Here is a 25,171-nt window from a genome sequence, read left to right on the forward strand (position 1 = left end):
GTTTAGAAAAACAGAGCCGGCGGCGCATCGTTTCTTTAGCCGCTCTCGATCATTGCTTTGGGAATTTCCCCACACAGTGATCTGTGCATGGATTTCCAACCTTGGCCCACCAGCTTCACCTGTCAAGGCGCCAGGAACTGGATAGGGCACCACTTGGCTGGGCAGAAGTCTCAGCAGAGGTTCAAGGTGCTGGAAGAAAGTAGTCTTTGCTGTCCCTGAGAGAGTTCTTCACAAGCAGGAAGGCACACAAAGTCCAGTCTTTGTCCTCTTGCACAGACAGAAGCACCAACTGCAGGACAGCTCCACAAAGCCCAGTCACAGGCAGGGCTGCTCTTCTTCCTCAGCTCTTAGCTCTTCTCCAGGCAGATTTTCTGGTTTCCAGAGGTGATCTAAAGTCTGTGGTTATGGGTGCACTTCTTATACCCAGTCTGGTTTCCAGAGGTGATCTAAAGTCTGTGGTTATGGGTGCACTTCTTATACGCAGTCTGGTTTCCAGAGGTGATCTAAAGTCTGTGGTTATGGGTGCACTTCTTATACCCATTTTGCCCTTTCAAGTAGGCTTACTTTAAAGAAAAGTCTCTCTTGTTTGTGAAATCCTGCCTTGCCCAGGCCAGGCCCCAGACACACACCAGGGGGTTAGAGACTGCATTGTGTGAGGGCAGGCACAGCCCTTTTAGGTGTGAGTGACCACTCCTCCCCTGCCTCCTAGCACAGATGGCTCATCAGGATATGCAGGCTACACCCCAGCTCCCTTTGTGTCACTGTCTAGAGAGAGGTGCAATAAGCCCAACTGTCAAACTGACCCAGGCAGGGAATACACAAATAGGCAGAGCCACAGAATGGTTTTAAGCAAGAAAATGCCCACTTTCTAAAAGTGGCATTTTCACACACACAATCTTAAAATCAACTTTACTAAAAGATGTATTTTTAAATTGTGAGCTCAGAGACCCCAAACTCCACATTTCTATCCGCTCTCAAAATGAATCTACACTTTAATCAGATTTAAAGGCAGCCCCTATGTTAACCAATGAAAGGGCTAGGCCTTGCAGCAGTGAAAACCAAACGTAGCAATATTTCACTGTTAGGACACATAAAACACATTAGTATATGTCCTACCTTAAACATACACTGCACCCTGCCCATGGGGCTACCTCGAGCCTACCTCAGGGGTGCCTTACATGTAAGAAAAGGGAAGGTTTAGGCCTGGCAAGTGGGTACACTTGCCAAGTCGAATTGGCAGTTTAAAACTGCACACACAGACACTGCAGTGGCAGGTCTGAGCCATGTTTACAAAGCTACTATTGTGGGTGGTACAACCAGTGCTGCAGGCTCACTGGTAGCATTTGATTTACAGGCCGTGGGTACCTCTGGTGAACTGTACTAGGGACTTACCAGTAAATCAAATATGCCAATCATGGATGAACCAATTACATACACATTTTGTAAAGGAGCACTTGCACTTTAGCACTGGTTAGCAGTGGTAAAGTGCCCAGAGTCCATCACACATCAACAACCTGGGAAACAGAGGCAAAAAGTTAAGGGAGACCACACCAAGGATGAAAAGTCTAACACTTTCTTTAAACATTCTCTGAGAGAACTAGACTTATGTACAAACCCCTCAAAAACTTTACATAGTACTCCACAAGTCCCATGAAAGATCTTGTCTTTTCTTTGTTATTTGGAATTTGTGCATTAACTATTGCACTCACAAGATTCATTTTAGGCTTTATACCTTTGCAGGTAATCAGGTGACCAAGGTACTCAAACTCCTTCTCAAGGAATTTGCATTTGTCATTCCTTAGACTTATGCTAGCTGCATCAATCTGATTCAATACGTCACACAGCACTTTATTGTGATACTCAACAGTTTTTCAAAAGACTAAAATGTCATCCTGGAAGAAGATCACATTACTTGCTCCAGGCAACAGATTTGCCCTTTGTCTTCGGAATATGCTAGCCACTGAAGAAAGTCCAAATATTAACCTGTTAAACTGGAAGAAACTGTCATTGGTAACAAACACTGTAAAATGTTTGGACTCTTGATGCAAATTCACCTGGTGGTAGGCACTCCTGAGATCCAACTTTGACAAAATTTCAATTGGGCAATTGAAATAATAACTCATTAATATCTGGCACAGGAAAGCAATCCATTATGACTGCTTGATGGAGGCTGCCGAAATCAACAATAAATGGAAAGGAACTGCCGCTTTTCTTAGTCATGGCAACTAGTGACAACCATTGCGTCGCCTCTTCTTGTCTTGAAGTTTAAAGACATTTTGAAAAGAAGTTTGAAATTTAGTGGAAGAGGATAAATATAAGAAATTGTGTGATTAAGGAGTGATTGAGTCTCTTGTGTTGTCCTTTTAGTTACTGCTCAGAAACAAAATAGAAAATAGAGAGTGTGTATTGATTTGAGACGTTTTAAAAGGAAGCCTCTCATTTTATACTTCTTATCAGTTACATTTTTAGCATTTTAGGAAGATCTAAATATTTCAACAAAATTGGATTGGTATCCAACTGTTTGAACTAGATCCTTATTGCCAGCATTAGACGCCCTCTGTATTAGTCAGTGGGACATTATACTTTTGCAGAATGCATGTCAATTATCTTTATTTCGGCTGAAAGCCATAAAAGCATTCAAAAGAATAAATACATATATTAATTGATCTTAAAAATAAAACATCTGTAAAATGATCTAAAATATCACACAGTTGGTATACTATCCAAACCCTAAGACATTTACAAAATGGCAAATACATATAAACATTAAGGGGGTTATTACAACTCTGGAGGAGGTGTTAACCATTCCCAAAATTGACGGTAAAGTGAATGATATACCACCAGCCGTATTACGAGTGCATTATATCCTATGGAACTCATAATACGGCTGGTGGTATATCCGTCACTTTACCGCCACTTTTGGGATGGATTAACACCTCCTCCAAAGTTGTAATAACCTCCTAAGTCTTAAAAACAAAAATGAGTTAAAATCAATCTGTAGTGACACACGGTTAATAACATATCAATTTATAGCATCTTGACAAATCAATGGTCTAACCAGACATCTTACAGCGTTGCTAGCCAATCAGATGTAAGCGCCCTGGATCTTGCTGCCCAAGCACATTGAAAATACCTCCCTACTGCGAACACTACCTTGTCACTTGTGTCACTTATAAATAGACGGAGAGATTCCCCATGGTTCCTTATTCCAAGGATTCTACATAGGGGAATAATCCACTTTCTTCTAGGAGTTAAGTATCTTGGGTAGAAAAAAACAAAGTGGGCCAAGGTCTCAAGTTGCGTTGGGCAAAAGTGACAGAAGCCCGAAGTGCAATCGGCCTTATGCCACACTGAGGTAAAACATTTCAGTGGCAAGGTCCCCAGTCTAAATTTGATATAAAGGCTTTTAATGTAGGCTGGTTGTACATTGTCCATATAGGTTTCAAATTTCAGTGAACATTTATGATTTAAAAATTCAACTGTCCTACTACTTTGTCCCTGGCTAGACCATATCTGCATCAAGACCATCTCCCAGTAATGTCGCTTTATGCGTGGCATCGCTTCCTTTGTTAGGCCACGGGGAGCTCTCCACACCTCCTCCATTTTAATGTAATGGCACATATCTCTAATATATTTAAACCAAGAGATTGATTCCACACCATTAAGGACTAGTAACTCTGCTACAGCTGTTTGGTAAGAAGCCAAATGCTTGGAGGACCAAAGACGCACCCAATATATAAGAGGTCTCAAGGCAGTTTCGTTATGGATCTGGGTAAACGCTAGGTCAAATCTAAGAGGGATAAGAGGTGTACTCATCGGTAGGTGTAACAGAAAGCGTATGAATTTATTTTCAACCAGAGTCAAATTCTTACAGTTACAATGGCCCCAGAGCTCAGCGCCATAAGTTGCAGCTGTCACCGCTGCAGCCTTGTATACGGTGATAGCTGGTGAAATTTGCTAACCCAAGGAGTTTTTAATTTTTCTTCCGATCACTACTGACCGCTGTTGTAGGGCAGTGACACTCTACTCAATTTCTACTGACCATTGGTGGTCATCTGATAGTCTGATCCCCAGGTAGGTACTTTTGCAGAAAGCTGTTCAGTTTGGTGTGTGCCTCTTCAGTTTTTTAGAGAATGAAATTGAGTAGGGTCTCACTTTCTACCTCTCATCAATTAAATTTTAATTTTTTTTGGAGGATCTATCTTGCCAACATTAGACAGCAATTGTATCAATCATTGGGAAGTTTCACTTTTGCAGTATGCTGTTCAATTTGTCTTGCGGTGCCTTCAGGTTTTTAGAGAATCATATCCAAGATACTTGATGGGATTAAGGGAGCAGTAAATGATAATTTAGTTTAGTGAAGCGGTTACTGGAAACAGGAAATAATGTCAATATGTGAATTTTGCAAACATAACATTAAGCATTAGGTTCATTTCGTGCCCTCGTCTAGATGAAACTATTCTGAAGGCCCATAGTCAACCTGACAAATTACAAGTGGGCCCAATTGTAACCCATTCGCTGCCAGGCCTTTTCCCCTCCTGTGCCGAGCCTTTTTTTGGCCATCTGGGGCAGTTCGCGCTTAGGCCCTCATAACTTTTTGTTCACATAAGCTACCCACACCAAATCTGTGTCCTTTTTTCCAACATGCTAGCGATTCTAGAGGTACCCAGACTTTGTGTGTTCCCTTGAAGGAGACCAAGAAATTAGCCAAAATATAGCAAAAATTTCATTTTTTTAAAAAAATGGGAAAAAAGGGCTGCAGAAGAAGGCTCGTAGTTTTTTTCCCTGAAAATAGCATCAACAAAGGCTTTGTGGTGGTAAAATCACAATCTTCCCAGCTTTCAGGTAGAGGCAGACTTGAGTTAGAAAACCCAATTTTTCAACACAATTTTGACATTTTACTGGGACATACCCCATTTTTACTATTTTTTGTGCTTTCAGCCTCCTTCCAGTTAGTGACAGAAATGGGTGAGAAACCAATGCTGGATCCCAGAAAGCTAAACATTTCTGAAAAGTATATAACATTATGAATTTATCAAGGGGTCATTTGTGTGGATCCTACAAGTGTTACCTGCAGAAAATAACTGCTGAAATAAAAGAATATTGAAATTGAGGTAAAAAAAACAGCCATTTTTCTCCACGTTTTAACTGTAATTATTTTCTGCGATGTCAGATTTTTTAAAGCAATATACCGTTACGTCAGCTGGACTCTTCTGGTTGCGGGGATATATAGGGCTTACAGGTTCATCAAGAACCCTAGGTACCCAGAGCCAATAAATGAGCTGCACCTTGCAATGGGTTTTCATTCTATGCCGGGTATACAGCAATTCATTTGCTGAAATATAAAAAGTGAAAAATAGGTATCAAGAAAACCTTTGTATTTCCAAAATGGCCACAGGATAAGGTGTTACGAAGCAGTGGTTATTTGCACATCTCTGAATTCTGGGGTGCCCATACTAGCATGTGAATTACAGGGCATTTCTCAAATAGTCGTCTTTTTTATACACTGTCTTACATTTGGAAGGGAAAAATGTAGAGAAAGACAAGGGGCAATAACACTTGTTTTGCTATTCTGTGTTTCCCATGTCTCCCGATAAAAATGGTACCTCACTTGCATGGGTAGGCCTAGCTCCCGCGACAGGCACTGCCCCAAAACACAATGTGGACACATCACATTTTCACAAAGAAAACAGAGCTGTTTTTTGCAAAGTGGCTAGCTGTGGATTTTGGCGTCTAGCTCAGACGGAACCTATGGAAACCTAGCAAACCTGTGCAGTTTTGAAAACTAGACACCTAGGGGAATCCAAGATGGGGTGACTTGTGGGGCTCTGACCAGGTTCTGTTACCCAGAATCCTTTGTAAACCTCAAAATTTAGCCAAAAAACACTTTTTCCTCTAATTTCGGTGACAGAAAGTTCTGGAATCCGAGAGGAGCCACAAATTTCCTGGGCTCAGCAGCCTTCTAGGGAAACCTACCAAACCCAGACATTTCTGAAAACTAGACACCCGAGGGAGTCCAGTGAAGTGTGACTTGCGTGGATCCCCCAATGTTTTCTTACCCATAATCCTCAGCAAACCTCAAATTTAGCTAAAAAAATTCCCACATTTCTGTGTGGGATCACCGCACTGGGACAAATTTCATACCACCCAATGTTCCCCTCAGTCTTCCGGTAAAAATTATACCTCATTTGTGTAGGTGGGCCAAGTGCTTGTGAAGTGGAAGAGCCAAAAACATGTCGATATTGAGGGGGAACCAGAAGGGGTCCAAAAGGGCAGTTTGCAAAAAAACATTTTTAGGCCGACAAGTGCAGCAGAATTTGTATCAATATAGATGAGACAATGCTGGGTGGTAGGAATTTTGTGGATTCTTGCAGATTCCAAAAGGTTCCATCACAAAAACTTGGGAAATATGTGTGATTTCCAGCAAAGTTGGAGGTTTGCAGGGCATTGTGGGTACAAAAATGGTGCGGTGTGAATGTGAAACACCACCCTGGAATCACCCAGATGTTTAGTTTTCAGATGTGTCTAGGTCTTGTGGATTTTTCTACATGGCAGCGTCCCAAAGTCCGTAATGTGCAGCCCTCACCATTCCAAGTGAGACGATTTTGAGAGTTAGCCAAGCTCTTATGGCCCAAAAGTAAAACCAAAACCCAAAATAATCAAATGTCTTCTTGCTTGCTGTGGGATAAGATGTTTTAGAGTGCGAGGACAGATCAGGGGTAATTGCCCCATCTGCCCACTGGTAGGCAGAACAACTTTGGCCCCATTTATTTGGGGTGGGGGTATGGCCATACCCCCACCCTCTTATTTTGGAAAACAAAACTTCCCTGGTCTCTGGTGGGCTTTCTGCCCCTCCTTGGGGACAGATGGGCCTTCCAAAAATAGGCCCATCTGCCCCCAAGGTGGGCAGATATGGCCAACAGTAATTTGCCCCCATGGGGAGCGACCCTTACCCAAGGGGCTGCCCCCTAAAGAAAACACACACATACACACACACTCCAATCCCTGGTGCCTAAGTGTTTTCTGCCACCCTTGGGGGCAGATTGGCCTAACAAAAAGCGGGTGATCTGCCCCCAAGAGGGGCAGAAATGGTCTAAATACAATTTGCCCCCCAGGGGAGCGACCCTTGCCTAAGGGGTCGCCCTCCACCTCTTTAAAACAAACCAAAAAAAAAATTGTCCCTGGTGCCTACAGGTTTCTGCCCCCTTGGGGGCAGATTGGCCTAACAAAAATCGGGTGATCTGCCCCCAAGGGGGGAATAAATGGTCTAAATACAATTTACCCCCCACCCCAGGGGAGCAACCCTTGCCTAAGGGGTCGCTCTCCACATCTATAAATCAAAAAAAAAAAAAAAATGTCCCTGCCGCCTAGAGGTTACTGCCACCCCTGGGGGCAGATCGGACTAATAAAAATAGGCCGATCTGCCCCCAAGGGGGGGGCAGATATGGCCTAAAATAAATATGCCCCACCCACCCCCGGGGAGCGACTCTTGCCTAAGGGGTCGCTCCCCTTGCGTGAAATTTGCGCAAATAAAAAGATCCCTGGTGCCTAGTGGTTTCGGCCCCCCTTTTGGGCAGATTGGCCTAACAAAAATCATCCGATCTGCCCCTAAGGGGGGCAGAAATGGTCTAAATAAAATTTGCCCCCCAGGGGAGCAACCCATGCCTAAGGGGTCGCTCCCCATCTCTAAAAAAAAAAATAAAAAAAACACACAAAAGAAATTTGCCCTGGCACCTAGAGCAGATTGGCCTAATAACAATAGGCCGGTCTGCTCCCAGGAGGGGCAGAAATGGCCTAAAATAAATTTGTCCCCCCGGGGAGCGACCCTTGCCTAAGGGGTCGCTCCCCTTCTGTGAATTTGGCATTAAAAAAAAAACTCCCTGGTGTCTAGTGGTTTCTGCCCCCTTTGGGGGCAGACTGGCCTCATAAAAATAGGCATGGCCTAAATACAATTTTCCCCCTAGGGAGCGACCCTTGCCTAAGGGGTCGCTCCCCAACTAAGAAACAAAACAAAAAAAACACAAAAACAATCAAACAAAAAAAGAACCCTGCCGCCTAGTGGATTCTGTCCCCCCTGGGAGCAGATCGGCCTAACAATAGGCTGATCTGCCCCCAAGGGGGGAAGAAATGGGCTAAAATAAATTTGCCAGCAAGTATAGCAGCGATGGAGAGAAGAGGATTGTGAAGATACCATAGAGTTTGCATCAAGGACATAACATCAGTCTGTAAGATCACATATTCAGTAATTGAAAAGGATGTGTTAGCGTATTGATGTTGAGCAATTGAGACATTTAATTTAAGTTTACAGTGGGGTAAGAAAGTTCATAATATTAATTATAATATTACTTCATATTATTCACACATCATAAACCACTTACTAATCAGTGATCTGATCAAGGATGAAGCTCCCTACGTAGCCATTTTGAGCTCAAGGTTATTATAATAGAATCTTGAGGTTCAGCATATTCCTGAAATTAAAATGTCAGAGCTGTTTATTTGTCAATGTCACCACCTCTTGGAGGAAGATGATGGTTGCGATGATGATGAAGTATGTTTGATCACTGTGTTAGATGTCTGCCAATTGTGCGGTACAGCTTACGAAGAGTGGTTTCAATGCATGGAAGATATTGTTGAATTCGCTTTAGTGAAGAAATATGATATGGATGGTTGGGCATGTAAATGGTCCATTCCTGATGAACTACAATGGTTTGTGAAAGTACCTTAAGAGTTGTCTTTGGAAGAAAGTAAGATGTTGATGGGAGTGGACAAACATTGTTCCTTCAACCAAGTTAACAAAGGAAAATGATAGAGCTAGTCCATTGGGACTTCTTAGGTCATATGATAACTAAACACATAGGATTTGCTCAGTTTTCGTGGACAGGTATGTACTCCTTAATCAACAATATTATAAAAGATTGTGTAATTAAGATGAGGCAATTCAAATTGGCAAGAGAGTTAAGAAAAATGATTATACAACACAAAACAGAGTTGCATATAAAGCTATGAATGTCTCCTTAGAGAAACATTTCATGGATCCCTGAATCAAAACTACTTTGGGGAGTTTTAAAGGCAATTTCCACAAATATGCGTTACAGAGAGATGCACACAAGATACCATTACAAAAAGGAGATTGCATATGGCCAAAATTGGCTAAATGAGATCTCACAATTGAATAATATTTTTTTAATGAGCAAGATATAATTACTGGATTCAATTTCAGAAATGTCATGTTAAATAAGTCTTTCTAATCAATGAAACAAGAAGATACATGCATTATGACAGGGAATGGGAGATGGGAGTACAAGATCAGAAGAATATCACTAAGAGAGGACATCATGAGGATACAGCTACATCTCCCAAAGTGCATTGGTTCAAAACAAACTGCAGTAAATAAAAAAATAAATATATCATGGGATATGGGGTTGATGAATAACACTGCAGAGTAGTATCCAGGGCAAAATGAAATTTATGTGTTGAAATTAAATTAAATGATGCTCTTCCCAAAACAAACTGGTTCAAATGTATGAGCATTAAACATTGCCTGGAATCTTGCATCAGGACATTAAAAACATTACTAATCACTAAAGGATAGAAATATATTTCCCATAATTCTTCAGCCAAGTATAAACATGGACTATGGCCACATAAGTATCTTAAAATATAAATGACTGCAAACACTTTCATCCAAATATCCACCACTTGGGTGAGAATGCAAAAGAATACACATCTGGTGCATTTTGTACTCAACCATTCAACTTGTGCATAAAAGTATTATGAAAAAATGAAAATTGCACTACATTTTTTATCATCTGGCCATTTCAAAGTGCCTCCAAATAATATCTGGAAGTCACTATATGTGAGGCATAAAGCCTGACAAATCCCAAATGGGTGCAGAATATATATGTTGAATATACGCTGAAATGTTATGGACAAAGTGAGGGAAGTCTTGTTTCATTTATTTCTGACTTACCAACAAAAATGAATGGCACTTTTTTGTAGAGGTATTACAAACAGTAAAGCATTAACATTCCCATGATACAGCTACTTCAGTTTATTTGTGAAAGGCTCTCAAAACCATGACATTAATATAGTATGCAGTGAGCAAAAGAAGTGCAGCTGGATTGGCAAGCACTCTTTCAGATGAGGGGCCTTTGAACAAAAGATGTGAATCTTATGACCCAGGCACCGCTTTTTAAACAAAGGGATGAGGCTAATTAGTTGTAGTGTAGATGGGTTAAGATACCATGAGATGTACACTCCAAGGCTGAAGAAAGGAAGGCAAGTCAGCTGAAGTTAACTACATAGGAGACAAGAGAAACAATATGGCATACACATAGAAGTAGAAGAAGGAAGAGCAGTGAAGTCTATGCAACGCCTGCGCACCCATTAACCCTGTAGGTGGAAGACTAGTCCAAAATAGCTCAACATGGGAGCACAGAGAGGTAGAACGGTTAAGCACCGTAATAAAGGGACAACTACGTTCAAACCTACTCACAAATTGTTATTTAACAATACATTGTTCCATCGATTCATGACTTTGTGACATTGATTAGTGACATCACTTGGATGATACACATGGTTAATGTACTCCAAATATAAACGTTTCACAAACCTAGCAACCTAAGGTTAGAAACATGTATGATGCTTTTCAGCTACAATAAGTGTTAGAAATTAGGACCTTAGTTGGCAGAGGTATGTACCTTGTCCAAGTAGAGACCACAATCCTACTCAGGGTAAATCAATTAACCTGTGCTCACCTTCTGGTAGCTTGGCACGAAGCAGTCAGACTTATCTTAAAAGGCAATAAGTGAAGTATTTGTGCAACACACACACACACAGTTACTCAAGGAAAACACCACAAAAATAATCCACAAAGATTTAGAAAAATAGGGAATAAGTATCTGAATGAAACCAGGCTTAAACAACAAAATCTAATCAGTAGAAATTGAGATATGAATTTTAAAGATTAAGGCCCTCATTATGAAGACAGCGGGAAAGACGGCTCCGCCGGCGATGGCGGTAACTACCGCCAACAGTCAGGCGGTCTGGGCCACCAAATTATGAACCACCTGAAAAACAGGCAATCTGAAAATCACTCACCGCTAGCAGAGGAGTGCTGACAACGATGGCAGAGACCACCAACAGGCCAACGGAAAGGCCCTACCCACCAATCAAATAATGCCGTCAGTTCCAGGGTGGGAACCACTGCCACGCAAAGCCAGACGGAAACAAACCAAATATGAGGAAACACTCACCGGAGGCTCACACAACATGCCAAAGCAGACATGGAGAGAGAGTTGCAAATCATGCCAGTCCTGCTCCTTGCCATATACCTCCACGACCGAGACCGCCGACAAAGACGGCTACGGTAAGTATAGCTACCTACTAAACAAGGGAAGAAAGGGCACAGTTACATACCCACCCACTCCACCCACCCCGCAAAGCACCCACAACCCCTCACAACGGCACAAGCCAAACACCCCAGAGCAAGAGGTACTTACCTGATACAAGCCAAGACAACCTGCCCAAAGTACACACAGGTGCACAACACCCCCCCACAAAGAAACGATGAACCACGGATCCAGACTGTGCAAAAATCAACACTGGCCACACAAACTTTTTATTAAGCTCCAGGAGCAACAGAAGTCCAACAGAAGGTCAATGGCCAGTCCATAGTTCAAAGTCCGATGGGCCCAAATGGCCCCAACTTGACTCCCACAAGTGCAAATGGTACTCCACCTTAAAGGGGCAACAATGGGGCATCCAGGCCCCTCAGGGAACAGGGGCAGGGGGTGGTGGGGGTGGGGACTTACAACTGGGATGGGGGCTTGGCTTTACGTTTGAGAGGTCGAGGGGGCTTGGGTCTGGTCTTTGAAGCTGGTGGAGCGGCCTTGGACTGGGATGCGGCAGATGTACCTGGGCCAGCAAGGGGTCTCTTACTCATAGGGGAGGTAGCACGGGAATGGGAAGGGCGGACAGGGACGGCTGTGACGTGGGAGGAGTGGACAGGGCAAAGAGGTGGGCACGTTTAGGGATGAGACGGGGGGCAGTGGGTTAAAATAGGTCAACACAGGATAGGAAAAGTTTTTTAGGGGGAATCGGGGTGGACCTGGAGGTAGGCGTGGGAGTGGTGGTAGAGTGAGTGGTCCTGACAAGAGTAGTTGTGCGTGACGTGGGTGCAGGTGACTGTACAGTATGCTAAGGTGTGGTGGATGTGTGTTGGGTGGGTGTTTTGGAACGTTTGAGTGTCTTGGGAGGAGGGGGTTGGACACAGTGGGACAAGACAGGCTGCCAGTGTAAATGGATGTTGTCTGTGTGTCTGCAAGTTTTATGAGTGTACTGCATGTGTCAACAAAAGTTGTTGTGGTGAGTGCAGGTGTGGTGTCTGGGGTGCATGAATGGATGTCTGATTTTGTGGTGATTGGTAGACTGGGGTCAGCAACAGTGAATGAGGATGCAGTGCCTGTGAGTGTGCATGTAGAGGTGACAGACAGGGAGGCGGAAGAGGTGGACACACTGGGGGAAGTGGATGTTTGGTGTGTGCCTTTGTATGTTGGCTGTGTGTATGCCTGTGGTGTGAGGTGTGATGCTTCTTGTGTGTTGAGGTGTGTGCATGGCCGTCAGAATATGTGCTTGGGACAGGTGAAGGGAGTGGGGTGCTGGAAGGGGTAGAGGTGGTTGGAGGGGGAAAGGAATGACCAGGGACATCAAAGAGGAAGCCAGAGCCTAAAAAGATCTCTGTAGGCCAGACATGGCACCGTAAATGCCATCAAAGTAGGCATTGGTCTCCTCCACCTCTGATGCTAGCCCCTTGATGGCATTGACAATGGCTGTCTGCACTACAGAGATAGTCCTCAGGAGGTCAATAGCCTCCTCCGTGAAGGCAGCAGGGCTGACTGGGGCAGGGCATGAGGGGCCTGGATAGAAGGAGACGCCCACCTTTCTGGGTGAGCGGTCACAGGCAACTCGGTGGGGAGCAAATGGGAGGGCGGTGAAGGTATGGGGGTGGCGGAAGATGATTCAAAATGGGTAGGCCCACTAGGGTGCGCCACCGCCAGGGAGCTCCCATCGGAGGAGGTATCAGAGTCACTACCTCCAGTGGTAGTTGCCTCCCCTGTGGTACTCCCATCGCCCTCCCTCCCACTGGTCCCCTTGGTGTCACTCGACTCTGCCTCCATGGAACCGTGGGCTGCTGCATCCCCACTTGCCAGTGCCACAGCCCCCTTGCCAGATGATGCTGATGTACACAGACAACACAAGAGAACAGGGATGGGAGACAAAACAGTAAATAGCTGAATGGAGGTACATAACTGGTTCACACATACACCCACCCTGCAAATATTCCACCATGCAGCACCTACCGCTATACACATGGCTATGCCCCTGACTAGTGGCAACAACCCTGCTCTACAGCCATTTCCTACAGCACAGAGGGACCTGAAGTACTGCAGACCTGACCCTTACAACCTTACTTCCCATGGGGGCCATTATGTAAAATGGCATCAGTCACAGTCCCTGCCAATAGACAGCATACATACTACAGCGCACTCACATATCCATCAAGGAGGCATACAATGGTTTCTGTACTCACCACCTTGTGTCTGCTGTGCAGCCTTCAAACGCCCATCCAACTCCGGATGAGCCACTGCCAGAATGCGGCCATTAGGGGGGTCAGGGCCTGTCAGGCACCCCTTCCTCGTTGGGAGGACTTCCCAAGCTGGGCCTCGCAGGTCTTCCTCGCACAGTGCCGCAGGTCCTCCCACTGCTTCCTGCAGTGGGTGCTCCGCCGGTCCGCACCTCCCTGGCGATGGCATGCCAGAGTCCACTCTTCTGATGGGTGCTGACCTATATAGGACACACAGAAAAAGTAACACAGAGGTCAGACAATGCCCATTAGATACAGCTGGCTATACGACCTCTATGGTGCGAACACTCACAACAGAAGAACAGGACCTCACACATGCAGCATGTCATGAATCCCACGACTCTACAGTGTCAAACGTGCACACATGTTTACAGCCATCTACCACCATTACACACATCCATGCCCCCAATCCATCTACTCACCTGTACTGCTGGTCGACCATAGAGCTTGGCCTGCAGGGGTCGGACCCCGTCCACAAGCTTGTCCAGTTCCTCGGTGGTGAATGCCGGGGCCCTTTCCCCAGCCACTCGTGCCATTTCCAGGACCAGAGTCAGGACACAGAAGCACACTCAGTGGAGTACCTTCATGCACTTAATCCGGGAGTCAAGTGAAGTTGGAATGATGAGATGGCGTACGCTCCATAGCGGTGTGCACTGTCACTGCCGGTGGCAATCATGATGCACTAATATTCCACATTGACAACCCTGTTAACCAATGAATGGTTGCACAGCGGTGAACACCGCCTTACGCTATTACCCCAACCGCTAGTGGTATGAGGTCACTTCCACTACAACATTTCTGGATTACAGGGGGCAGTTATTAATTTCTCATTTGCCCCATGCAGGCCCTATTGTCCCCAACCCCCATAGGCATGAACAAATATACATTTACTCACCACAACAGTCCTGATGTATCATTGAGGACATGTCACTCCAGTTTAACATCCTACCATGCATATGTGTCATCGACTTGTATGCCAGCAGTGGTGCATATTTAACATGTTGGGCAGATGTATGTCTGTTCCTCACATGTGTTCTCAACTCCTCCTAGGTACATACCCAATTGGCGAGGGAGAGCCCCATCGGTGTACTGCCCACTTGTTGATTTGGGGACCATGGTGAAGCGTCACATCATTATCAATTAAAGACTCAACCGTGGTACTATTCATGAACTTTGTGCATTAATGGATCCAGCCCTGAGACCGGCTAATCGGAATCAGCATGCCATCCCTACTGAAGTGCAAGTGCTCTCTGCACACCATTTCCTGGCCACGGGCTCATTTCAAGTGACAGTGGGCATGGGTGCAGGTTTTTTTAAGCCAATGTTTTGCATTATACTGTCCAGATTCCTGAATGCATTTGTACGACACCTGCAGTCCTATGTGAGGTTTCCTCAAAGTGCTGACCTCCCTGCCATCAAGTCAGACTTCTATGCCTTTGCCAACATTCCCCATGTGATAGGTGCCATCGATGGAACCCACATAGCTCTCATCCCCCCAAGAGTAAGTGAATAGGTGTACAGAAACAGGAAGAACTTTCACTCTATGAACATTCAATTGGTGTGTACTGCAGACCAGTACATCTCACATGTAAATGCCATGTTCCCTGGATCAGCCCATGATTCCTTTGTGCTGAGGAACAGCAGTGTGGCACACATGATGGAACAACTACAAGGGGACAGAGGGTGGATAATAGGTAAGTGTGTCTGACACTTTTTCGTACATAGCAGACAGTCAGGCTGTCTGCAACTGAGGGTTGTTAGTGACCGTCCTGTTTTGCCCACTTTTGCAGGCGATTCTGGCTACCCCAACATGCATTGCCTCCTGACACCAGTGAGGAATCCTAGGACAGATGCAGAGAGGAATTACAATGAGGCCCATAGACATACTAGAAGGGTGATGGAGTGTGCAATAGGTCTCCTGAAGGCTAGATTTAGTTGCCTCCATATCTGTGGGGGATCCCTGGCCTATGAGCCTGAATAGGTGTGTAGAATAGTGGTGGCCTGCTGCATGCTGCACAACGTGGCTGTGAGGAAATCTATTCCCCTCTTGGAGGAGGAGGGGGCTGTATATCCAGACCAGCTTCCTCAGAGAGGGGATGAGAGTGATGGTGATGATGAGGAGGGGGAAGATGTACACTCCAGGAACCAACTGATCCAACTGTACTCCCAGCAACTAAGTGGCACTATTTGATGCTGTTGCTGTCTGTGCAGCATACTGTCGGTGTGCCTTATCCTCTAAGTGGGTGTTGGGTCTATAGACCTTGTCACTGTGACTAGGTTTGCATGGGACATGTGACATTATTGACAACTTGTTTGACATTTCTGTTGGCACAACCCCATGCTATGCATGGGGTGCCATTCATGCAATTAAGAAATTAATACATGATTTCAATGACAATTGCATGCACACTTCCATTTGATTCAACATAATGACAGGGGACTTTTATATAGGTGTTATTTGGTGTCAGGGATGCCATGGTGCTCTTTACAGTGATGGGAGTGGGCTACTGGTGGATGTCCATATTGGCTACATAGTCTCAGCGATTGTTGGCAGTGGTGATATGGCCATCTGTTATTTACAGTTTTTGGGGTTGTTATTGCATGGTGTGAACGGTGGTTCAGTGGCACACTTGGAGGACAGTTCTTGTCAGAGTCACTTCTTAGAGGGGACCTTGGTCTTTGCAGGTGTTTGAGTGCCATATCTGGGCCTGAGGGACCGTTTGGGTGCGTGGTGTTGGCCTGTACGGGTTGAGGTGCAGGTCTCCTGTGTGTCCTCAGATGGTGGCAAAAGGCCAGTTGCTGCTTCTGCTGTTGTTGGCTGGGCTGTATTTTGGCCTGTAGTAGGGGCTTCCTGGTCTGTGGGGTTCTCAGGATGGTTTGGGACAAGGTGTAGCATTGCACCTGCTATGGTGGCCATGGTGGTATTGTGCAGTTTCCACTGCTCCATGGTCTCTTGGTGCTGGGCTCTCTGCAGCCTTTGACTCTGCTCCAGGGTGGCCACAATCGGGGCCAATCTCTCCTGGGTATGGTGGTATGCGCCCAGGACCTCAGAGATCACATCCTGGGCTGCATCATCCATCCTGTGCCCCCCCCCCGGGCCTAGCCCCATGATGTGCCTATGTCCCCTGCACAGGTCTGGCGGTACCACTTGTACTGGGGCCATCGTCTTCCTGCCTGTTGGTAGGTGGTGACTGTGTCCTCTGACCATTGTGTTCCACCAGTCTGTGGTCTGGATACACAGGTGTGGGTCCAGTTGCACTGGCCTGATATTGGTGGGTGTGTGGTAGGGGTGTCAGTGGTGTCCTGGGTGGGGCTGCTGAATGGTGACAGTCCAGGACTGCGTGAGGGGCCAAGGTATTCCTCACTGTCCAGGGTTCCCTCTCCAGAGTCCTGGGTGGTGCCTCTGTCTCCATGTGGGGCACTGCCACTCCTTGTCCTGTCCGTCAGGGTGGCATGGGTGGTGGTGCCTGTTGGGGGGAATGGACTTGTCTGTTACAATTGCATAATCGGATGGGGTGCACAGGGCTGGGCTATTTTGTGCAGGTTTTCCACTTTTGGGCCATGCACGGTGCCTTTGTGAGGTTGCCATTGCATTTTGTTTAGGATGTGGAGGTGCATTGTGGGTGGTGTAGTGCCTTTGTGATTACTTGCACCGGTAGGTGGCTGTGCACAGGGGGAGGTATGTGGGCCTATTGGTGGAATTGTGGGAATGCAGGGTGACTGGATGTTGTGAATGTGGCCTGGGTGGGGTAGTGGTCCTGGTGGATGTTGGAGGGGTGGGTTGGTGCATGCATTACAGGTGTGATGGATATGGGGTAATTGTGGATGACTTACCCAAATCCATTCCTCCAGTGAGTCCGGTGAGGCCCTCAGGATGCAGGATGGCCAGTACCTTTTCCTCCCAGTCAGTGTAGTCAGGTGGAGGAGGTCCTCCCCCAGTCTTCTGGACTGCAATGTTGTGCCATGATGCCATGGACCTCACCTTCCCACGCAGGTCGTTCCATCTCTTGTGGATGTCGTCCCTCGTGTGTGGATGGTGTCCCACTGCATTGACCTTGTTGACAATGGTCTGCCATAAGTCCATCTTCCTGGAGTTGGGTGTGTGTTGGACCTGTGCCCAGAATAATTGTGGCTCGACCTTCAGTATCTCATCCACCAATGTCCTTATCTCCATTTCTGTGAAGTGTGGGTTTTTGGGGGGTGCCAGGGTGTGTGTTGTGAGTGATGTGTTGTGTGGATCTAGGTGAAGGTGCTGTTGTGTGGTTGGGTGTGTGATTCGTCTGTTGTGGCGTTCAGTGTCTGCTTGTGGAGTTCTCAATCTCAGTTGTCCTATTGGTGATGCAAAGGATTGTGGGGTGTGTCTGTGAGTGTTTTATAGTGTTGTGGATGTGTGTCAGGTGTGTGGGTTTCACACTTGGCCAATGTGTGCAATTCTTACTGTTATGTTCCATTGCTGGCCGTGGCGGTCTGTACTACCAATGGTCGTTCAACTTCCACTGACCGTCGCAGTGATTTGTACATCGTTATTTGGAGGGCGGAGAGTTTGTGTGCTTGGCGGTGGAGGGGTGGGATGTCCTGCATTTTCGCCGACAAGGTCCTGGCGGTAACTGGTAGCTGGGAAATTTTTGGCAGATTTATGCATCTTTATATGGCGGGTTTCTGTTCACCGGCAATGGCGGATTTCTGTTCATCGTCTCCACGGCGGGGAACGGTGTTTAGCGCCATGTTCATAACGACCCCCTAAATGTGAAAACAGCGCTTAGAAGTCATTAGCGGTCAATAGGTTACTTGAGGTTGCGAGGGCCTGGTACAAATCCAAAGTTCAAGCTGACCACGATGGAGGGTAGACCAGCTATAGAACCCACGCAGGGTCGGCTGAAACAGAACCTTTGATGGAGCAATGCGTTGGCGCAGTTGTGCGTCAAAAAGTATAAATATGGCCCTAAATACGAACACAGCGTGTGCTGCTCCGGTGCACCCTCAGGCAGTTGTTCCGGGTATCAATCCGGCCACTGTACACTCAGTTATGGGTAAAGTACCGGCTAAACGTGAGGAAACTCCAATTTGGCTGGCGCAAAAAATTAATACGCTGGAAGCAGTATTTCCCCATACGGGACCTCAGGATAAACATAGAATATTGACGATGTGTTTGCCATATGGGATGGTTCCTCCGGTGGACCTTTGTAATACCTGGGGCACGGTGTTTGCCGCGCTCTACACTACGGCACACGGTACACCGATATTAGCTAATTTACCGGAAGTGCTTAAACAAATTCAAGAAGAATATGGGGCTGCCCCGGCTTTAGATTTAGGGATGCAGCTGATGGGCAATTTTGCCGCGGTTTCTTCTATTATTTTGAGTAATCTCAAGGGAGAGGCAGTAGCACTAGCGGTGCGAATGCGTCTTTGGGACGTTCCACAGGTTAATCAGGAACGGAAACATATTCCAGCATTGGTCGCGATAGCCTAGGGGCTAGACCACAAAACCGCAATTGCAGGGTAAAAATAATAAAGATAATGCTAAACAGCAGCAACCTGAGGGTACTAAAAAGCGCTGGGAAAAGAAACAGCAAACACCTAAGAAAGATTGGGGACAGTCTCCGCAACCGGAGACCCTGCAGAATAGGTATAATCTCAGGAATAGGGATAATTTGAAGACGCCTGATAGATATCAATATACTGATACAAGCCAATCTTGTTCCTTTCAGGACTCCTCAGAGAAGAGAAGTGAGAGAGGTGGGCGGTCAGAGCGGAGAACGGAGTACGTGAAACCAAGACAGGATTCACAACGCTCAACTGAGGTTTCTATTAAACAAGAAGAGAAACCACTGCAACAAAAACAGCAATTTAAAAAGAAGAAAGTGGCAGCAGTCTCAGTTAGACATGCCGCTCAAGAAGAGAGTTCTCTTGACGAACAAGACATGGGCGTTGGAACTGTTAGACAGCGCAGCAGAGGTCACAATAGTTCGCCGGAGTCTTCTAGAGCATCTGGAGGTGAAAGCAACTGATGACTTCATACAAGTCGAAACGGCGGATATGCGAGTCTCTGATCCTGATAGAGTATATAAAGTGACTCTGAGATTAGAAGGGGACATTGACCGCATTGTACACGCCATCTTTTGGGACCATGTGGTAAAATCATATGATGTTCTGCTGGCCAAACAGGATTGGCCACCTGACTTTGTTCGCGACTGTCCGGTTGGGGAGGAGGTTATTACACCTTCCTTCTCACCACTTGTTCAGAGAAGTAAAACATGGGCTCTAGCACAGGCTCCCGCCCTATATAGAAATAACGTGGGGTGGGATAGACAATCACCTTATCATCTAATTCCGATAAAGGGCGAACCTCAGCCACAGCCGCAGTATCCTATCAAATTTGAGGCAAGGGCATTGATTAGGAAAATTCTTACACAATTCGAGTACCAGGGTGTAATTGAGCCCTGTGTCTCGCCGATGAATAATCCCTTATTTCCGGTTGCTAAACCGGACCATTCATATAGGATAGTGGTGGATTACAGACATTTAAATGGTCATACACGCACATATGCAATACAGAATTCACATAGCGGAGCGCTTATGAATAATATAGTGCGTAAGAAATACAAAACAACGTTAGATATCTCGAATGGGTTTTTCTGCCAAAATATAGCGCCCGAAAGTCGGGACTATACCAGTTTCAGTGCGTTTGGCTATCAGAAAAAAGTTTTGCCGTTTGCCTCAGGGGTATAAGAATAGCCCAGGACTGTTTTTGGCTTGTGTGACTGAGATGCTGCACGAGTTGGACCCTGAAGCGTTATCATACGTTGATGATATATATCTGACGGACGATGAGATTCTGCAACATCTAAGGTGTGTATCCCGCATTGTTGTGGGGTTTGCTGAAATTGGCTATAAGTTTAATTTTAAGAAATCGAAGATTGCCTTCCTCAGCTTCATTTTCCTGGGATATGAGTTGTCGAGTGAGGGCAAAAGCTTAGCGCCTAATTTTTTGGAGAAATGTGCTTTATTGCAGCCTCCTAATACGGTTCGGAAGCTCCAGTCATTGTTGGGGTTTCTGAATTTTGGCAGAACTTACATTCCTGATTATGCTACGCGTATAAAACCCTTATATGAATTGATTCGCCCAAATTTTTCGAGTAGATTTTGGACGATTGAGCATACACACATACTACGAGAGTTACAGACTGATCTCTTAGCAGTTAAACACTTACACACACGGAACAATAAGACACATTTGGTCATCAGGGTGATACCTGGGGCTGTTGGGTTTACATATGTCACCTTTAATGAAGGTGAGACAGTCGTGATTGCATACAAGTCCCACTTGTATTCTGCTGTAGAACAACGATTTGCACAGACTGAGAAGATACTCACTGCAGTACAGATGGCTGTGATTAAAGAAAAACCGCTTGCCCAGGGCCAACGCATCATTGTTGTTTCCCCGATTCCAGCCTTAGAGGCTGTTACTAAAGCGAGTGTTCCTAATTTGAAAGCTTTACACCCGCGAAGGATACAATGGGCTACGTCTTTGACTGCCACTGATGTAGATTACATATTTGACCCTAAGCTGCAGACTCAAGAATTTCTTCAATATGAAATGGAGTACCCAGTTCCTGCTGGTACATTGCCTATTGACCAATATCAGGTGGTTATGTATACCGATGGCTCTGCGCAACCAGCGGTTGGGACTAAACAACAGTATTCTGCTGCATGTGCGGTGGTGAGCGGCACTATGGAGGGGGAAGTGTTCTGCCCCCGACATACTAAAACCTTGGGAGATTGCACGCCACAGCTGGCTGAGCTCAAAGTTCTATTGTTAGCGTTGGAGCACGCGGATCCGGCGATTTTGACCTTGCTGGTCTGTGACTCCTACTACTGTGTTCAGTCTTTCAATTAATATCTGCACTATTGGAAGTTGAATGGGTTCAGAGATTCTTAGGGCAACACCATTAAACACAAATTGTTGTGGGGTAAGGTTGCGGATCTGAAAGAGACGCTTCCTATGGTCCATGTTGTGCATACACTTGGACACCAGCGCGTTGGAATACACGTGGCTGGGAATACTTTGGCTGATGAAGCCGCAAAGTCAGCAGTGGCTGTTGCCACTGTAGCTGCAGTGACTCGTTCGAGTTCCAAACCAGACACAGAGATTTTGGCTGCTTTGAAAGCTAAGGCTGATGGCACGCCATTTCCTAAAGGATTTCCTTCTTAATATAGTTACTGCTTGAGTAGTGCATAAATGCTGTTGTTAATATTCCAGGCATTGGTGTACGTGAACTTCCCAATAGAATTGAGAGACCTCGATTAATTTCTGCAGCACATGAGGGGGCGGCATCTGCACATGCTGGTGTGGCTGCCACTATTTCGCTTTTACAGGCTCGTTATTGGTGGCCTGGTCTCTATAAAGAGACGAAGCAATATGTCCTTTGTTGTGACGTTTGTCAACAAATTAAGGCTTCGTCGGCTAGATGCCCGCAGCAGACGCCCCTTCTGATTTCAAATAAACCTTTACAGTGTGTGTACTTGTGGTCCGCTGACACCAGATAGTGCATACAAATATATATTGGTTGCTGTAGATTCGTGCTCCAGATTTGTGTGGGTCTGGCCACAACGCTCGGCTGACGCTCGGACTGTTATTAAAGATTTGCGCATCTTTGTCGATACATTTGCAGTTGCGGCTTTTCATTCGGACCAGGGCCCTGCTTTAGCCTCTAAGGCATTCAGGGACACCATGGCTTCGTTGGGGGTCCAACTCCAGTTCTCGTCTCCATTTCATCACGAGGGAAATTCTGTCGTGGAGCGTTGAAATCGTGATTTAAAGCAATCCTTAACGGCCAGTGTTATAGGTACGGGTCATAGTTGGCTAGCCCACCTGTATGGAGTACAGAGAGCACTTAATAACTTGCCTAGACGGTCACTGGGGGGTCGTACTTTATATGAGTGCCTGTTTGGAACATGAATGTATGTTCCTGATCTAGATGGTCCTGGTGTGGAGGCGGCAGATACGCCCTTTGACAGAAATGATCGTGTCACTGTTTTGCAGGATTTACAACAATTCCGTGAAGATAACTCTTCTGCAGGTGCTGCCTCCTCAGGAATTAAGGATGAGCCAGTTACACCTACTGGTTGGATACCCAGGATTGGGGATCTAGTGCGTGAAAAGGTCGCAGTAAAGAAAGAATTTGGTCCTTCTTATTGAGCACCTGTCCCTGTGTTAGGGGTTGGCGGCACGAGAACTGTGATTTTACCGCCGCTGCGAGGGGCCAAAGGAAATCGCTTTGTTTCCATTGATAATGTCAACTTACAACATGTGGCCGATTCTGCACAGCAGGCCAAGAGGGACACTCAGTAGTTCCGGAATCCCTCTCACTACTGGGGAAGAAGTCCAGCTGCAGGTGATTTACACCGACGTTGTTTCCTCTCCGAGCTTGGGGAGGGTGGAAGATGATCTTGCGATTGTTCCACAAACAATGATTAATATGGAATCTTTTGATCAAGTTGCTGTACGTTCTACTGATGTTTCTGAACATGTGGTTTATAGCGTGCCTAGGCGGGAGCCTCCATCTGCTTGCACCTTTTGCGAGAACTGCCTCTGGCTGCTTCAACGACACTGATGATGCAGTGTCCAGCTCCTTGTCCTCGATGTCTACAGTACGAGGTCCACGTAAGCTGCTGTGTTGGCTTAAACGCACATATTTTGTTTTACCTTGGAACTATTTGTGGCTTTTTATGGCTGTAATGACTCTTTTTTTGTGGTTGGGATTTGTGGTTACTTTTTTTCTGGTAATACATGGTCATTTTCTTCCTGATCGATCTGACATTGAGCACGTGGAGACTGTTTTAAAACCACATTTTTCATCTCATATGGTTCGAAGAGACTTGTCCAATGTAAACGTTTCTGCAGTACCCATTCTGGATGGGATTGTGTGGGATAAAGTAATGTTTGATATATATGGTCCCACTGAATTGATTCAAATACCATATGTCCTCAAGTTATCAATGAATGATATTGTTATACCAGGCATTGTTTCTGATGATTGGGATGTGAAGACAGTAGATTCTATGCTGACAGATTTGCAATATTATACTGTCTATGACGATGAAGATGCTTACCAATTTAGAGATAATCATGGTGACATGTTTTGCTACAACTATTATGGACACCACTTTATTCATAAAGCTAGTAGCCCTAAGTCCATATTTAATTATGTGCAATGGGAATATTGCTCGACTCCTCCACAAGGGAGTTCGAAAACGTATTATGATAAATTTGCATATTTTTCTGGGCATGATCAACGAAATGCTAAGTCTTACTATTTTAAAGTTACTCCGTATTCTAATAAGCAAATGTTATTGACCGATACTAAATTACTGTATTCAAATTTGTTTGTATCTAAACTTTCGGTCGAGGGGTATGAATACAGGTTTAAGACTGTTGACTTGAAAAGTGTTTGGGGTACGAAAAATTGGCAGATGCGAGGCAGGGACACATTATTTAGAGCATGTATTATCCCTGTGCAGATGATTTTCCTCAATGACACAGTACAACAGACTAGCTGTTTGGGCTTGGCAACAATTAGAGAGTTAAATTTGCCTAGTATACCTGTCCCTTCCAAATTAAACAACTGGCAGCACTATGTGAATGCTACTTTTAGTGAATTTACACATTGGGTCCAGAATGGTACGCTTAACACTTCATCGATACATCCGGGCGGGTGGTTATTATGGCCTATAGACACTAATAAGTGTCATCAACGTTTTGTCACCTCTTCAGGGGGGTTCAGGACTAGTAGGGCAGACCCTCGTTACATTTCACCAGAACATGCTGATATTATAACTACATACAGCGTGGGGAAGCTTTGTCAGCAATGGTTGAAGTCATCCACGCTGGATGCAGTTAAGTCACATCTCACGTTACTGTCTAATGATACTGATTTACAAGATTTTTTGTCAGGTCCCAAGGTACCACGGAAGAAAAGATTTTTATACGAACTTTATAATGAGATTTGGAAGCTTTCACAACAGGAGGCTGCAGCCCGGTTGAGGCAGATTGATCAGGAAAACCTGCTGCAGACTTTGGGGGTTATTCTAACTTTGGAGGAGGTGTTAATCAGTCCCAAAAGTGACGGAAAAGTGACGGATTTACCACCAGCCGTATTACGAGTCCATTATATCCTATGGAACTCGTAATACGGCTGGTGGTATATCCGTCACTTTACCGTCACTTTTGGGACGGATTAACACTCCTCCAAAGTTAGAATAACCCCCTTTGTCTGTTGTTGATAATGGCATGCATACCCTTTCTTACCGTGTTTACATGATTGACAGCATTGTTTCCTCTGCTATTGACATTATTAAATCGGACATGTCTTCTTTATATCATGGGCAGAGTCAGACGCGGTCCATCATGCAGCTGGGTTGGACTCTTCAGACCTTGAAGGCAGGTCGCGTTCCATGGCAGCACATTCGTGCCAGAGAGATCTTTGTCTCCTTTAATTTGACTCGTCAACAACAGCTGATGGCTAA

At 45.5% G+C, this 25,171-nt stretch overlaps 1 protein-coding gene across 1 annotated transcript in view; it reads left to right on the forward strand.

The window, feature by feature from the left end:
• Positions 1-25,171, forward strand: part of TRHR (thyrotropin releasing hormone receptor) — a 726,087-nt gene that overhangs the window by 399,462 nt on the left and 301,454 nt on the right. The window lies entirely within an intron of this gene.

This window comes from Pleurodeles waltl, chromosome 2_2, assembly GCF_031143425.1.
Source record: "Pleurodeles waltl isolate 20211129_DDA chromosome 2_2, aPleWal1.hap1.20221129, whole genome shotgun sequence".
In the NCBI taxonomy this organism is placed as follows: Eukaryota; Metazoa; Chordata; class Amphibia; order Caudata; family Salamandridae; genus Pleurodeles; species Pleurodeles waltl.